This window comes from Episyrphus balteatus, chromosome 2 (genome assembly GCF_945859705.1).
Source record: "Episyrphus balteatus chromosome 2, idEpiBalt1.1, whole genome shotgun sequence".
Classification (NCBI taxonomy): Eukaryota; Metazoa; Arthropoda; class Insecta; order Diptera; family Syrphidae; genus Episyrphus; species Episyrphus balteatus.
This window is the reverse complement of record NC_079135.1, coordinates 129,757,356-129,772,941: the sequence shown is the minus strand read 5'-3', so window position 1 is coordinate 129,772,941 and position 15,586 is coordinate 129,757,356. Positions and strand designations below refer to the sequence as shown.

Below are 15,586 nucleotides of genomic sequence, written 5' to 3'. Positions count from 1 at the left end.
GATTTGCCAGGATTTAGGAAAATTGACTTAACGCAAAGTTTTTACGTTTCTTTTAATTTTTTTATATATGATATTATTATTGACTTTATTATCTTCACTTAAATATTTTTTTCATCTTGATATATTAATTTTTTCTATTTTTAATAATTTATTCAAAAAAATGAAAAGTGATGTGGGGAGGGATTGCCAGTTACCTAAATATCAAAGTTAATACAAATAAAACCAATATTCATAAACAAAACTACTTTTTAGCTGAAAATACGAAGAAGGGACTGATTTTAAAGGATTCTGCCATCCTCTTTTGAGGAAGCTTGCTTCTGGCAAATGTACCCCATGGGGTGCATTTGCCAGAGCAAAACCTACCCAAAAACGAATGGCAAATGCACCCCACAAGCTAATCTTTCAAAAATGTACTTATAACTTTTTTATAAGTTAAACAGTAAAAAAATCGCTTCTACACAGCATAGTACACATAATTTTGAAAAGATATTTGTATCAAAAAGTAATTTAACACGACAAATACTTACAATTTACGACGGTTATGTACCTTCATATTTTGGTTCTCAACATTAAAAAACTAACACAAGCGTCTAATTTATTTCGTGTCCAGCCAAAAGCTGTCAAACTTTGTGCAAAGTTTTCAATCATAAATGTGCAACACAAAATGATTTTTCTGTATTTAATATTCTGTTGGTTTGGAAAAAAACCTGGACTGGCAAAGGTACCCCACTGGCAAATGCTCCCCCTTCTACCCTACACAGAAAGTGATATCAATCTTCTTTTTCCTGTATGTCCTTAAAACCTTTATACAAGTTTAGTGCACAAATTTTAAATTGAATTTACAATTTAAAATGGTAAATTTTAAAATTCGTGTGCGATTTGACAGATTTCATATATATTTTTAATGGTGACTTTAAATATAATCGACACTGAATGGGCTTTAAAACTCATTTTTAAAATTTAAGTTTTGTGAAATATTAATGTTTGACCATGTTTGACATTTTATAGATATTTATACTGGAAAATAAAAAATAATAAGATTTTTTGAACAAATTTAAAAAGATATAAAGTTCGCTACTCAGCTCTTTTGTTTCAACAAAGGAAGTTATACCGTTTACTCAACCATGAACCCTATCTTCTCAATTTTTACCCCGATCTGTCAGTTTTATAGCCTTTAAAACATGAAAACTGATCAAGTTACAAAATCGAGGTTTTAGGGTTTTATCTGAATCTAGGTTATTTAAAATTTTTAAAGCTTACTTTTGAGCTAACTTTTTTAAACAAAACCTTTAATCAGAGCTAAAAAATTGGGGTTTGCATCAAAAATTTTGATTTCAAAAGCCAGAATTACTGTAGAAAAAAAAAATAAAATAGTCATTCTTTGAAAATGTCTCCACTGGCCTGAACAAACAAAAAGTTCACTTTGTTAACTTAAAATTTGAATACAAAATGACTAGTGGGAGCTACAAAATAAAATTTGGCGCTACAAAATGTCCGCCAAAGTAAAGAGGGATTTGTCACCATGTTGTCATGATTTTTTTTTTTTATAAATTTTGCCTTTGTTAACCGGATTCGTTAGTGAACTTACCGCATTGTTCAAAATTTATTTGGAATAGTCTGTGATTTATTATAGTCCAGTGCATTTATGATGTTTCATATATGGGCGACCCAGCAGTTTGTACCACCCCCAAATTTTTTTTGCTCATTCGATAGAGCATTGGCTGAATATCATTACCCTGATTTATCGCACTCGCGAAATTCACCTTTCGGCCGCCATCTTGGATTTTAGTTTTTGTTGAATATCTCGATTTCTATTTATCCTACATTAAAGTTGTATGTATTAAAAAAGTACGCAATTAAATTTCGAGTTTTTTATGTTAAGAACACTTTTTCGATATTCTGAATATTAAAAAAGTTACAAGCCAAAAAATTAAAAAAAAAAGAAAAAAATGACAATTTTAAAGTTTTGAGCACTTTTTATCAAAATTATGAAAAAACCTTTCGAGAAACGATTATTCACCTTAAAATTCTCTACAACTCTGCTATGCAACTTTTTTTTGTATCGCTGTAATTAATAAAGTTATTAATACTTTATGTTAAAAAATACCGCTTTTTTACGAAATGAAGAGGCTTAAATATAAAAAAAATGCATGTCCTGAATTTTCTCTTGTAACATAAAGCTATAAAATACTTACTAATCATTTAAAATTCAAGATTTTGTACAAAAAATAAAGAAAAAAGTAAAGATAAAAACTCACAAACAAAAAAGGGTATTTTTTAACAAAAAAAAGTATTAATAACTTTTGTATTTATAGCGTCACAAAAAAAGTTGTACAGCAGAGTTGTAGAGAATTTCAAGGTGAATAATCTTTTATATGAAGGTTTTTTTATAATTTTGATAAAAAGTGCTCAAAACTTTAAAATTGTCATTTTTTTCGGTTTTTTTTTTTTACTTATATGGCTTGTAATTTTTTTAATATTCAGAATATCGAAAAAGTGTTTTCATCATAAAAGACGCGAAATTTGATTGCCTACGTTTTCTGTATATACAACTTTTATGTAGGATAAATATAAATCGAGATATTTAACAAAAACTTAAATCCAAGATGGCGGCCGAAAGGTGAATATCGCGAGTGCGAAAAATCAGGGTAATAATATTCAGCCAATGATCTATCGAATGAGCAAAAAAAATTTGGGGGTGGTACAAACTGCTGGGTCAAATTATAAATGCACTGGACTATTACTGAGTTCGAAATTTAACTCGAATTTTTTTTTTTAAGTATCATAAAAATTCAGTCGTAACTATTCGAATTTTTAAATTAAGAGCCCCCGCACACTACAGACTTTCTATCTGCCGATAGTTTAGTCGGGTTGGGCTCCTAGTCTGCTGATAGGCAGATGACTTAATAGTCGGTTAGGTAGGAAATATTTCAGCTTGAAGGCAATTGTGTAGCAAAACAAACTTTTTTTTTTCGATCAAACAAACTTTTTGATCGGCCTATACTCAATCTTTGTAGTGTGCGCACTTTCATACATTTTCAAACTGATTAAGAGACCGACTAAACTGTCGGACTGCTTCGTCAAATTCGACTAACAAATCACCTAAATCTTTGAGGTCCTCAAAGTTTAAAACAGTTTATTATCGTTATCATTCATGATTAGGAAAATGCATCTCACTGTGGACCTACACTCAGAGAAAAAATCCCATAAAATCAATAGGAAAACTATTGTTCCAATAGTTTTCTACTATTAAATTTGGTCAATAGGATTTGTACTATTGTTTCAATGGTTTTCATACCATTATGTTTCGGCGATGTGAAATAATAGGTTCATACTATAAATTCAATGGTATATCCTATAAAAGATTTCGAAATAAGAAAGAAATTTCGAAATCGAAATTCGAAGTTTAAATAATTTCGAACACACACATTAATGGTTTAATAATATTGAAACAAGAGTATGATACTATTGATATAATGGTATAAGACTATTAATTTAATGGTGGTATACTATCAATTTAAAGTAATGTACTTTTAATATTATGGTATCTTACTATTAATTTAATGGTAGTATACTATTAATTTAATAGTACTGTACTATTAATATTATAGTATCTTACCATTAATTTGTAATACTATTCATTGGATAGTACTGTACTGATTTAACAGTATTGTACCATTAAGTTAATGGTAGTGTACTATTGAACTTTTATTAATATTCACTTAGCTTACCAGATGCCGAACTTATCCACAAATTGTTCAAAAAGAAACCTTATTAAATATGTAAACAGCAAAATTTGCAATTTTTAAAATTTCTTTTATTATAATTATATAACCATAACATTTTCTTAAATAATACTTTTAAATGTTAATTCATTTAATTAAATAAATATTATTTTGTTAGTCTCAACACTTTAAGATACTTGTATAAGATTAATTCAAATTAATTCAATTAAGTAGATTAATTTTTTTTCAGTCTAAAAACTTTTATGATTATTTGGTAAGAAATGGATATGAATTGGTGGACTGTCGAAATACGTTATACAGTGCCATGACATTTGTTTTTTGTTTTACATTTTTAACTCTTTAAATTATGATAACAGCTTACACGAGTTAAAGCTTAAAAAAAGGAACTTAACAAATGAGGATAGAAAAAATTGAAATGGGCAAGGAAGCAGGAAGCAATATAAAATATTGAAAATTAAAAATAATTAATATGTATTTAAAAAGAAGGATACACCTACTTGCGCTAATACTCTCGAGATCGTTTAATAGAGCCCATGAACCTTTCTCCTTCACTTGTTTTTTTATAACGGGAACGATTTATTTTATGAATGAAGGCCAGAGTTTGAAAAGTTGCGATTGATTGTTTGGTTTCAGGATATTATAGTCGATTTCAACCTGGAAGTATGTATTTTGGAAATAAAAATTTTACTACTATTATTTATTCAGATTTCCAAGTGAAATTATATGAATGATAACTTACAAGTGTATGTCCGAGTGATGCTTTTCTTCATCATAAGAGTTAAGTATGCTCTGACCCCTCTCTGTCTGGCTTAACAATTCTTTCAATGTGTTGTTGTCGAAAAAGATCGAATCATTTTCAAAGGACCGATGTGAAGATGAGGGTGAACTTATATTACTATGTACTGAACTGGAATTCGGTTCTAAGTAATTTGACTCAATCCAGTTCTTGCATGCCTCAGAAATATTTTTCGGTGGCTAATTAAAAAAAAAAAATTAAACTTTAAATCAAGTTATCATTCAAATATATTGTACATACATTCTTTCTCCAGAAATTCAAATGAAACTTAAATTTTGCCCTTGTGCCTAAGAGAGAAGCTGGAAATAACTCGTTTATTTCCGATTCGGTTGCAACCAAAAGGCTCTCCAAGTCGAAACCATTGTCTTAAATGCATGTGAAATGAGTTTATTGAAGTTATACTTCTTATGGGAGGGTGGGTATGAAAATTTACTTTTTGACAAGAATGTCAAAGGGATTATGACGCGATCACCCTGGGTAGCAGGGCTGTCGTTTCACCTTTAGTGTAGGCAGTACTTTAGTATTTAAAAATGCAGTACGCCGCAGTACGGCAAACATAAAACACACAACACGTTGCAAGTTACATGTTTCATGTGGCAAGTTGCATGTGGCAAGTCGTATGTGGCAAGTTGCGTGTGGCAAGTTGCATGTGGCAAGTTGCGTGTGGCAAGTTGCATGTGGCAAGTTGCATGTGGCAAGTTGTATGTGGCAAGTTGCGTGTGGCAAGTTGCACGTGGCAAGTTGCATGTGGCAAGTTGCATGTGGCAAGTTACATGTGGCAAGTTGCATGTGGTAATTTCCATGTGGCAAGTTGCCAGGGTTGCAAAAAGCTCATATTTCAGCTCAGCTCACAGCTCAGCTCAAATTTGAGCTAGGTACCATAGCTTAGCTCATTTGAGCTGAGCTGAAAGTGAGCTGAGCTGAAAGTGAGCGCCCCAACTTCCAACGCCTATATCTCGGAATTTTGAAAAAAATGAAAAAAAATTTTTTGATGCCAAAATGTAGCGGGGACTCTAACCTATATTTGGGTACAACTCTCATTCCTGTAGGTCCACGCGTTCTCAAACCGGGAGTACTTAAAGTAAAAAAAAAAATAGGCACGATTCTGAAAAAATAGGCATGATGTGGCGGTTTAACATGGAAGGCGATTTTTTAAAAATCTGACAATGTGCAAAGCGTAGGCCCATGACACAAGCTATCATTTGGCATCACTCCCAAAAATTGCTCTCAAGCGGTTTAGCTTCCAGGATCGTTCAAAGATTCGGGAATTTTTCGAAAAATAATTTTACCCCAACTTTCAAACGCGATTTTCTCTGAATTTTGAAAAAAATCGAAAAACCGGATTATACCACTATCGGCTAGCTGAGAATATAAGCTTTCATATGGCACCACTCCCCTGTCTCTAGATCAAAGCGTTCCAACGCCTATATCGCGGAATTTTTAAGAAAATGAAAATAAATTTGTTGATGCCAAAAGGTAGCGGGGACTTTAACCTACATTTGGGTACAATTCCCATCCCTGTAGGTCCACGCGTTCTCAAACCGGGAGAACTTAAAAGTAAAAAAAAAATAGGCACGATTCTGAAAAAATAGGCATGATGTGGCGGTTTAACATGGAAGGCGATTTTTTAAAAATCTGACAATGTGCAAAGCGTAGGCCCATGACACAAGCTATCATTTGGCATCACTCACAAAAATTGCTCTAAAGCGGTTTAGCTTCCAGGAGCGTTGAAAGATTCGGGGATTTTTCGAAAAAAAAAATGTACCCCAACTTTCAAAACCGATTTTCTCGGAATTTTGAAAAAAGTCGAAAAACCGGATTGTACCGGAATTTTTTTTTTATGATAAAAAAAGAAATATTTTACTAAAAAAATAGAAATATATTTACTATCAAAAACACCAAGAGAAAAGATCACAAAAAATTATCTGTTTTATTTATAAAAATATCTATGTGTTAAAATAATTCCATTAATAACTAGAACCAAACATCTTAAGCTATGGTGTTATATAAAAGTTTAAAATATCTTCATATTTCGTTATAGGGTTGGGGTCAAAATTCTGCCGGGGTCAAAATTCTTTTGTCAAAATTCTGCTTTCAAAATTCTGCTTAACAAAATTCTGCTTTCAAAATTCTGCTTTTCAAAATTCTGTTTTTCAAAATTCTGTTTTTCAAAATTCTGCTTTTCATAATTCTGCTTTTCAAAATTCTGCAAAAAATTAAAAAAGGGTTTGGAAAATGTTAAAAAGCGCGCGCTTTTTAACATTTTCCAAACCCTTTTTTAATTTTTTGCAGAATTCTGTAAAATCATCTTTTTGAAAAATTATCTGCTTATTTGATTACTTACACACATAATTTGTCATTTTTTAAATGCGAATTAATTTTTGTTTTATAAATGAATAAATTTGAAAATATTAAGAAAAGGTTTTTAATATTAAACATTTCCGAAAATAACTAAAAATTTATTAATTTATCAAATAAAGATGAATATTCAAAAATTTGAATAAGAAAAGGAATATACAACATCGGTTCCAATTAGTATACATATTTTATTTGAAAGAAAGTCAGTATATGCATTTCAAAAAATATTTGCGACACTTAAATAAAAAAATTTAGGAAAGTACCAATGTTGAATTACATTGATGAGGTTTATTTTTCTTTAGCCAGCGCATATGCTATAAAAAAAAACAGAATTAGCAGAATTTTTTTTTGTTCAAATATAATGCTGGCAGAATTTTGAAAAGCAGAATTTTAAAAAGCAGAATTTTGAAAAACAGAATAGAAAAAAAGCAGAATTTTGAAAAACAGAATTTTGAAGCCAGAATTTTGACCCGATCCCTTCATTATACTTTCCAAATAAAAATCAATGTATCCTCTCACCCATCACAGCTCAGCTCAGCTCACTTTACCTTAGCTCACCCAACAGCTCAGCTCAACCATCAGCTCAGCTCACTTTCAGCTAAGCTCAAATGAGCTGAGTTATGGTACATAGCTCAAAAGTGAGCTAGCTCAAAATTTGAGCTGAGCTGTGAGCTGAGCTCAGCTCACTTTTGAGCTTTGTAGCAACCCTGCAAGTTCCATATTGCTACTACTAGTGCTGAAGCACACACAATTCTCATAAAATTACCATATCGCACATTTTATGCACAATTCATTTAATTTCGTTAAGCCGTACGTTCTGAACCGCACAACATGAGTAAATTTCAAAGAATAAATTGAAAACTACATGGACGCAAGGAGGATGAAAGAATTAATTTATTGTTCACTTGATAAAAATGTAAAAAACGAAGTGTGGATTAATTAATTTAATAATAGAAATTAAAAATATCAAATGAAATTCATTTATGAATGAGAAGTATAACTTCAGTCGCGTGTACATGTGTACACACACTCTTTTTTTTTAAAAATTTGGGAATAGTTTTGAAGGTACCTGCCACACGCTTAAACACATTTTCGTCGAATCCAAATTTTTCGCAATTTAATTCCTTAGGTTCATTTTGCTCGCTTGCGTTGTTCTGCATTCCAAGAGATGATGCATCGAGAATAATGCTGCCCTCCACATGTATGGTTTGTTCATTTTCTAATTCGCATTAGTTTTCAATAAGCAATAAATTGCCAAGTGCGCAGGGATCCATAGCTTTTTAAAAATAATAATAGAAAAGGGTTTTTAATCGAACACTTTCTTTTATACTAGCGGAAGTTTTAATGGTTTAACTTTAAAGTTAATGGTATATACTATTAAAATTGTTCACTAATGGTATTCGTACCATGAAAATATAACGGGACTCTGGTGACGTCTGATATTATAGCATTTTAGATTATTGAAAAATTATTAGCAAAAAACATTGAAAAACCTTTTATTTTAAGACAATTTAAAGTAAGGAATACTACCTGACTTATTTTCGATTGAAACACAGAAAAAAATATGACCCGCTAAAAACTAACAGATTGCCATATTGTTTTACCGTCCATACATTTCATAAGGAAATCTTATTAAAATCAACGATTAATAAGGTTTTTTTAAGGAGATTTCTTATTATTTTTATAGAGAAAATCTTATGAAAATTTGACTGAAAAGTTGATTTTTTTTGCAACTTAGCACTAGAACAAAAATCGCGATCAATATTTTCATGGCAGATTGGTTCAGGTGGTAAGGTGGGCGACTAATGATTTGAAGTCTCCAGTTCGATTCCCAGCCTGGTCATGGTTTTTTTTATTTTTTTGCAGATTTTAAAACAATAAGGAAAACCCGATTGTTTTAATAAGGTTTCCTTCTTGGATGAAAACCATAGAGAAATCTTATTGTTTTTGTTCTATTTTATGTGGTCTATTTTTCTCTGTGAATATGTAGCATACGTAGTTAAAATTTGTATCACTTTTTTTATTTAGCTCACTACTATGCTCTGATAAATTCTATAAGTTTTTGAAAAGGTCTGCACTCACGGACATTAACGAAACGAATGTGGAGAATTTCAAGAATTAAAAAAAAAAATATTCCACATTTTAATCGGATACCATTGAAGTTGATGGTATATACTATTATAAGTCTGAAGTTTTAATGGTTTAACTTTAAGGTTAATGGTATATACTATTAAAATTGTTTACTTATGGTATTCATACCATGAAAATATAACGGGACTCTGGCGGCGTCTGATATTATCGCATTTAAGATTATTGATTATTAGCAAAAAAACATTGCAGAATCTTTTATTTTAAGAAAATTTGAAATATTTTCGATTGAAATATGTATTACGTAGTTAAAATCTGTATCCCTTTTTTGTATTTAGCTCACTAATATTTTACTTACCTTCCATTACTTACCTACGCAATTTGAGAAAAATTGTAATTTCATTAACATGAACTCCGACAATTCAAAACTCAATGCTTAAGCCCGTCAGCAAAGATAAATTGCGATTAACTTTCGAAAATATACTATTTTTTTATTAATTTTATGTTTCATATTGATTGTATATATATGTATTACTTTTACTTGCTCTACCTATAGAAGTTATAGTCATAGAGCAAGTATTGCAACTGCAGTTTTTGAGATTTTATTTTCCGGAACTCTGCGATGAAATATATAGGCCCTTCCTTGACCTATGTCTTTTTCTTTTCAAAGGCAAATAAAAAGGCTTGGAGGATTTAGTTGAGATTTAGTACAGCTGAAATTTTTGATAAGGTCTAGGATTTCTTTCTTAAATGTTCTCGAATTTAAGGGTCACCAAACACCAAAAATGTTTTCTCAAAAACGGCTAAACGATTTGGATGAAATCCTGTGGGTGTTCTTAACTCTTTCAAGTACGGGTTACAGAGTCGTGCATTTCCTTATTTACTTATAATTAAATCAAATGCTATTCCTAACTCGCTCATAACTGTGTAAATGATTGAAATATACATACATATAAAGTAATCTTCTGTTAGTTATAGTAGTTTGTCGAATTAATATCTCTTTTTCTTAAAAAAAATCTTCATATAAGTATAATTTTACTTCTAACATGATTTTTATTAATATAAACTCTGGCAACACTGTCGTGTTACATTACATTCCTGGCAATCCTTAGATATTGGCAATTCTTTTTATTAGATTAATAATAATAATTCATAATATAATCAACAACGTGAATAATCCTATTAAATTTGTGTAGTTATGTTTAAATATTCAATATTAATAATATTTTGAGCTGATAATACGTAACAAAAGTATGAACTATAAATTTTAGTCTAAAATATTTATGAAACACTCAATATGACAATACTAAAATAAGAATGTATGTTTACGATCGAAGCCAATGGTACTGTACTATTAGTACCTATATACGATTAAAACCAATAATACTTATCTTATTAAATCATTAAACATCTAATAGGATCCACCATTAAAAAATACTTTTCGAAGTTCGACAGAGTTAAAAGTACAGTACTATTAAAACTATAGTATATACGATTAAAACCAATGGTATTTGTCTTATTAAAACGAAAATTATCTAATGGGATACACCATTACAAATTATTTTTCGAATTCCGAGACAGTTAATAGTACGATACTATAAATACAATAGTAAATACCATAAGTTTACATAGTATTTACTATTAAATCAATAGTTTCTGTCCTATAAATAATAATAGTTTCAAAACTATTAATACAATGGTACAAAACTATTGAAATACTATTAAAAAGAGTCTTTTTTTCATTAATGGTAGTCCCATTACCGACTTATGGGATTTTTTTCTCTGAGTGTAGGTTCTTCCAAACAAGAGCATAAATAATTTCGAAGTTCGTCCACATTCAGAAGAGTGTGGGTGTAGACGTTAAGATTCTGTCTAAGTTAAAGTAATCGATGCATAAGGGTTCTGGACGTAAGCTTTATCGCTTAATCGCTTAAAAGAAACTTTAACTAGGTTCGCACTTACTACCTACAACACTACACGAGTTCTGAAAAAGATTGTTTCGCTTACACAGAAAACACCAAACGGATACACGAGTTTTATTTTTCAACAATTAATTCCAAACGTAAAAGTTTTTGAGTTATTTGTAGTAGTTATTTTGTTGGTTAATTTTTGTTGTTATATTTCTGGAATGCGAGTTTAAGAGAAATAAAAAAAAAGTTGAAAAAAACGAAATGAAGGCGATGGCTATTGAAAGTTTATAATAGGTTTTTTATTTTAATAATGATGACGATGATGAAAAAGTTGTGTGTGTGGTTCTTTGGTTGGACTTGAATTTCAAACTTGTAGAGATATGCTATCCTTGTTGAAGCTTGTTTTTTTTTTGTATTCATAGTAAAACTGGAAAATGAGTTTTTCATTTAAAAGTTTATTATTCCTCTGGGAAGAGCATTATAATGAAAGGAAATATCTTAATTTTTTTGTCTATGCGTTAGTTGATATATGGATATACTCTTAAATATAAGCAACTCGATATCAATTAATTAGTTTTTTTTTGTTCTCTTTTTCATTGAAACTTGAAATGAAATTTTATCAACAAAAAGACACAAAAAAAAAAATTGTATGCTGGACGACATGCCTTTGGGAAGTGAATATTTCATCTTTGATTTAAATCTGTCAGTAATGTCTTTTATACGGAAATGATTTTTTTTTTTCATTTGAAGTTGGAAAAACTTTCAATCATTTTCTTTTTCATTGTTTTTTTTTTTGTTTTTTATAAATCTGCGTTTACACATCGATTAACTTTTGTGGCAAGGGATGAAAAATTCTGAGAAGAAGAGACAAAAGATTAAGTTTGGTTATTGCATTTCATATTGAAATGTTTTCCCTTTTGAATTATTTGCGAATTGCAACAAAAGTTTTATTATAATATTCTCGGAAAGTAAGTTTATAAAATGTATACGAAGTTTTTACATTGTACGGAATTTAGTAGTGCAAAAAAAAAAAAAATAATACAAAGGAAAAATAAAAATAAAAATTTAGTTAAAGAATCTAAAAAATGCGATTAAAAAACTTGAAAAATATTATAACAGATGGAAAATAAAGCTGAATGTTGGGAAAATGCAACATTACACGAAAAAGAAAAGCTTGCTTTCTCCCCAACAGTCAGCTTCAAATTAATGTTAACGTGATAAAGTGGGAACAATCCGTAAAGTATCTTGGAGTTCATCTTGACTCTAAGCTTACTTTCAACCAACATATTCAATGCACGATAAAGAAAATAAATATTGCAATTAAGATGTTTTATCCCTTCATAAATCGAAAATCGTTACTTAGCGTAGAAAATAAAATAATCATTCACAAAGTTGTTTTTCAAGCAATTTTACTGTACGGATGTCCAGTATGGGGCCATATAAAAAAGTTGCAAGTATCTCTAAATAAAATCTTAAAAATGATGCTCAATCTACCTTGGCATATCTCGACCTTAGATCTCCACATAAAGGCGGATGTTGAATCGATTTTTGAAAGAATTCTCAAACTAACAAAAAATTTTAATAACAGCTGTGATATTTCTGAAAATTATATTATAGGACAACTTAATATGTAATCTCTGATACTTATTTAAAAATATTTATTACGTTTGCTTATTGTTTTTTGTTTTCATTAATGTGATATTTGTGTATAAATTATTTATAAACTTGTCAAAATATTTACTTATTAATTAATTCCCTTTATTTATTAATTAATTACTTAATTATTGTTTATTCATTTGTTTATTAAATTATTTATACATTTATTTATTTATTTATTTATTCACTTATTTATTTATTTGTGTAATTATTATTTTTTTTTTATCTATTTATTTATTTTTTTGTATTTATTTATTTATTTATTTATTTATCTACATTCTTATTTATTCATGTTTCTATTTATTTAAACGTTAATAAACTATTTATTTATTCTTGTTCTTATTTGTTATAAGATATATGTTATTTATTTACTTTATGTTATATATTTATTAATTTATTTTTTGTTCTATATTGTTTTTTTTCTGTTACCTTATTTATTTCAACGTTATTTAATTTGTTTCTTTTTAAACAAAAATACACCTTTGTGAATATTTACTTTTGTTTTCTAATTTGTTCTTTGAATTAAATTTATTTATTTATTTAATTTAGTTTTTTTTTATTATTATTATTATTGCTTTTGAATGAAGCTGTTTTTTCTTATTTTTTTTCGATGTATCCTTAATTATAAAAATTTGTTTGTTAAAAATAAAAATAAAAATAAAAATAAAAATAAAAATAAAAATAAAAATAAAAATAAAAATAAAAATAAAAATAAAAATAAAAATAAAAATAAAAATAAAAATAAAAATAAAAATAAAAATAAAAATAAAAATAAAAATAAAAATAAAAATAAAAATAAAAATAAAAATAAAAATAAAAATAAAAATAAAAAAAAAAAATAAGTAGAGACATACCGTCGAGTGGCAAGAATATAACACCAAATTTTAATTTTTGGAACTTATGTCCCACCAAATATTAGAAATAAGTCCCAATTAAAAATGTTGGTTCTTATATCTTGCCAATTGGTTGATGTAGTGTTTCTGCAGCTGCTGTTTCTCAGGAGCTTAGTCTCTAACTGGTTTCAAATTACTGTAATGAAATGGAACAGAACTTTGGTTTAAATCGATGTACACATTGAATTCCTCAAAATTCTAGGTATTATTAATTTGACTGGCAATTCTTTTTAAAGGAAAATAACACATCCAGAGAAAATGAAAACTTAATCCGACCAATACGGATATTGCTTTCATTAAATTACACCAACTCAATTTCATAGTGACCTTGTTCAGTCCATGTCAGTATTTCCGTTGGAATACTCGGTTTTATCATGTTTGTTCCATTATCATGAGAAAGGATTATCTGAGAAATACAGTTAGCATGCATGCATATATTAAAGTTGAACTGAAAAAACGATGACATACGTTTTATTTTCAACAGAAAAATAAATGTTCCAATAGCAAAATAAAATTTAAAAAAAAAAAAATACTTCGATTGCATTTATTGAGAACGAGATTGTATTTTTCACATATCTGTGTTACATCGAAAACTCCAAATAATTCATTTAAAAATGAAAATACGTGATGTTTATTAACAAACCCGTATATTTTTGTATTTTAATCTTTTTATTCATTTTTTTATTCATGGGTAACCAAAGTGCACGTACGGAATATTTTTAAAAGAATTAAAATGGATTTCTGTGTGCAAGTGACTGTGATAAATATTCCTACATTCGAAATGTATGTATTCATGGGTTATTGAGCTTTGATTAATGTTCCGTAACATGAAAATCTCCAATAGAAGAGTTAGTGAAAGGGAAATATCAATCGGATTTAAAGTCCATTAAATTCAATAGCTTATTCCATTTTCTGAAAATAAAAATAAAAAAAACTGTAGCTTGGGTTATTAGGTATTTCAAATTGTATAAAGATTAAATTTCTATATTGCGAATTTTTTTGAAAATTTTCTTTGAAAAGGCAATGTTATGAACCAGGGGCGTTGAACGTACTTTGGAACGGGCTAACCTTCAAGACTTGCAACTATAATAGTTTTTAAATGGAAAACTTTCCATTTTCATTTAAAAAGAGTTCTGAGTCAATTCCACCTAGTAATTGCTATACAGTAGGCTAGTTTCGTGCTTCTAATTTCTAATATTTCAATGCGTGTTTAAGGTATAAGAATGAATATAGGTGAAAGGTGATTCGATTTAAGTGTGCACAATTACAATGGCAATGAATGTTGTAATTTTCAAATAAATTGATCGCAGTGCATTATATCGCAGGAGATATTGCCAATAATTGAGTAATTAGTCGTAATTTACGTGACCTTTCAGAAAATAATAAAATAAGTGCGTATATGAATATTTATACAGCCTTTCGTTATAAAGCAATTAATCTTCTCTAAAGTTCAACTCAATCAATGTGGTTGGCTTGGTTAATAAACTTACGTTCGTCCCATTTTTCAAGGAATCTTCCATTGACTTTGAATATAGTCAAATATTTTTTACTTCCATCATCTTTAGTTCCGGAAGCCGAACTTTTATCTGTGGGTTTTCCAAATGTCGGAACCCAAGTTTAAGATAAGGTTAAAAAAGTCTAAAACACTATTTCTGTCATTTTTCCAAGAGTCCGAAATGAAAATATTTTAGACCCAACAAACTCTTTAGCAGACATTTCAAGAGTTTTAACTTCAAGGCAGATTACTTCCACACCATCTGAACATAAAGGGATTATTCAGTATTTAAGATCTAAATGCCTAAAAAGAGCGTTTTTAACACCATATACAAGGACTTAACTCGTATACTGTTCAAATATTACATTAATGTATACCTAATTAAAAAAAAGTTGCAATCATTCTTATCTGAAAAAATCTTGTATTTTGAAATATTTAGTTTTTTTTGCAGAAAATGAACGATATATTCATATGTTCCATTACAATGGTCAACAAGGTTTTTGTTACAGACACCAAGATATACTTTTCTATAGGTTTTTTGGGTGCTGAGCTCGAATCCGTAGTCAGAACAATTCTACCACATCACGTTTTTGAGATAATCCCGTTAGAAAATCGAAAATGCCGCTTTTTACCAGTTTTCGAGA

General features: G+C 29.0%; 1 long non-coding RNA gene across 1 annotated transcript; it reads right to left on the bottom strand.

Annotated features, from left to right (window-relative positions):
• Positions 1 to 4,119: 4,119 nt before the first annotated feature.
• LOC129912007 (uncharacterized) lies at positions 4,120 to 4,928 on the bottom strand. The gene is made up of 3 exons (XR_008771732.1): positions 4,783 to 4,928; positions 4,486 to 4,721; positions 4,120 to 4,400 (listed from the first exon to the last, which is right to left on the bottom strand). It is a non-coding gene; the product is annotated as an uncharacterized LOC129912007 (long non-coding RNA).
• Positions 4,929 to 15,586: the final 10,658 nt, after the last annotated feature.